The sequence below is a fragment of the Gymnoscopelus microlampas genome (genome assembly GCF_963454915.1).
Source record: "Gymnoscopelus microlampas genome assembly, chromosome: 20".
NCBI classification, from domain to species: domain Eukaryota; kingdom Metazoa; phylum Chordata; class Actinopteri; order Myctophiformes; family Myctophidae; genus Gymnoscopelus; species Gymnoscopelus microlampas.
Window position 1 is genome coordinate 48602101 of NC_139957.1, and position 2500 is coordinate 48604600.

Genomic DNA, 2500 nt, shown 5'->3' on the forward strand with positions numbered 1-2500 from the left:
TCTACCTGTCTGAGTTCACCACTACCTGTCTGAGTTCACCTCTACCTGTCTGAGTTCACCTCTACCTGTCTGAGTTCACCTCTACCTGTCTGAGTTCACCTCTACCTGTCTGAGTTCACCACTACCTGTCTGAGTTCACCACTACCTGTCTGAGTTCACCTCTACCTGTCTGAGTTCACCTCTACCTGTCTGAGTTCACCACTACCTGTCTGAGTTCACCACTACCTGTCTGAGTTCACCTCTACCTGTCTGAGTTCACCACTACCTGTCTGAGTTCACCACTACCTGTCTGAGTTCACCTCTACCTGTCTGAGTTCACCTCTACCTGTCTGAGTTCACCTCTACCTGTCTGAGTTCACCACTACCTGTCTGAGTTCACCACTACCTGTCTGAGTTCACCACTACCTGTCGGGGATGTTCCTGTGGACTGTTGTCAGACCATGAATGGATTACCTTCCAACAGCATGAAAGAGCCGAGGGACACTGGACACCAAACTGCTACAAGAAAGGACTAACTTCGCCGTCACCCCCGGTGGCGCCGAGAAATGGAGCAGACTGGTCTCTGTTCTAGTTGGCGTTTTCTTTGAGAATAGAATATTCTCCACTATGCAGCGAAACGGACAGCCATGCAGACTGAAATATGCTGCTAGAATCCTAAAGACGTTCCCCCTATGTGACGACTACCCAGTGGATATTACACCGACTCCATCACAGCCTGGATTGAGACGCAGCTACGTTTTGTCTGTGAAAGCATCCAACCTGCGCTCCGTGCCACTGGGACTCAAACACATCGACAGAACAAAGTTACCACAAACAAACGGGCATATCTTTGGCAACATCGTAAGTCAAAAGCAATGGATATCATCTTGAACAACAGCTGTGTCCCTGTTAGTAACACAGCTACTGTATTTGATTATTATAAGGCTAAATACCAAGACGTACCCACCACTATGTTACTGTTAGTAACACAGCTACTGTATTTGATTATTAAAAGGCTAAATACCAAGACGTACCCACCACTATGCCCCTGGCCACGCCCCCTTGGCATGACGTCATTGAAAACATAGAACCAGGTTACCTCCCATAAACCTGCAGGTTCACAGCAGAGGAGGTAGATACTGTTCTGATGTCTCTCCCTAACAACAAAGCTAGTGGCTCTGATGGAGTAACCTATGAGACCCTGAGAGCTACTAGACCCATGTCAACACAAACACTTACAGATATTCTAATACCTTAATGAGCGAGTGCCTGACTCCTAGAAAGATGCCCTCATTTATAGGACACCAAAAAAAGACAATAAACCAGATGATCCCTCCACTTGGCGCGACATCTCCTTACTCCCTATCATATACAAAGTCTTTATGAAGTGCCTGCTTGCCCGCATCCTACCATGGCTGGTGGACACAGGAACACTCTCCCCACACCAGAAAGCATATATCAATGGACAGGGAATGAATGAGCACGTATTCTGCCTAAAAACAGGAATAGATGATTTCAAACATGAATCCTCTAGATTTTACACTGTGTTCCTGGATTTCAGAGATGCGTTTGGCACACTCTCACATAAGGTGATGCTGAATGCACTGGAGGGAATACATCTACCTCAGCCTTTCGTGAATATTATCACCAATGTGTACCAGAGCTTCTAGTTATCACCAATGTGTACCAAGACTCATTTCTCCAGGTTATCTGTGGGCAGCAGCTCACAGAGACAATTTCTCTGAAGGCGGGAATAAAAACTGTCTGTCCATGGAGTGCCGTGAATTTTATCCTAGCCCTCAACCAATGGATGAAGTGAATCCATCAGTGTGCTCTGCCGCACATCCGGTCCCCAAACCCCATCCAGGGGTATTCTGACGACGTACAGGTGTCATCTAGAGAGGAGGACGTCATCACCAACATGCTGGCACGCACCCATGAATTCCTCCACTGGTCCGGGCTGGAGGTGAAACACACAAAGTGTGCCGTGCTCCATGAACCACTGGTACAAGGCCAAGAAAGACAAGCCTCCCTCCTGTCTAATAATGGGCCAACCCATCAGGGTGTATTCCCGTAACGAGACCTACCCATACCTGGGCCATAAGTTCAACATCGCTGGCGAGTGGGCGGAGCAAGTTGAGGAGCTCACTAAAGAGTTTCACCATCGCCTCAACCTGATGGATCTGTCCCCCCTCCCTATAGTCATGAAACTCCAGGCTGTGAGAGAAGTGGCCCTGGTGAAGATACTACATATATTTGCCAATGTACACATCCCACAAAAGGCACTGAGAGACATGACAAATAGAACTGTCCAGCTGGCCAGAAAATGGGTTGGCCTAAACACACACTCCACACGAGACATACTCTTCCTTTCATATGGCGAAGGGGGGCTAGGGGTCCCAAATGTAGAGTGGATCTATGCAGCAACGAGGCTGACCCACCTACTCCACATGCTTAATAATGATGATGGCACTGTCAGAGAAATGGCCAGGGCATCACTCCTACTGGACTTACGCAGGAG

The 2500-nt window shown here is 48.1% G+C and overlaps 1 protein-coding gene across 1 annotated transcript in view; it reads right to left on the minus strand.

Annotated features, from left to right (window-relative positions):
• dnal1 (dynein, axonemal, light chain 1) overlaps nt 1–2500 on the minus strand; it is an 11102-nt gene that overhangs the window by 5600 nt on the left and 3002 nt on the right. The window lies entirely within an intron of this gene.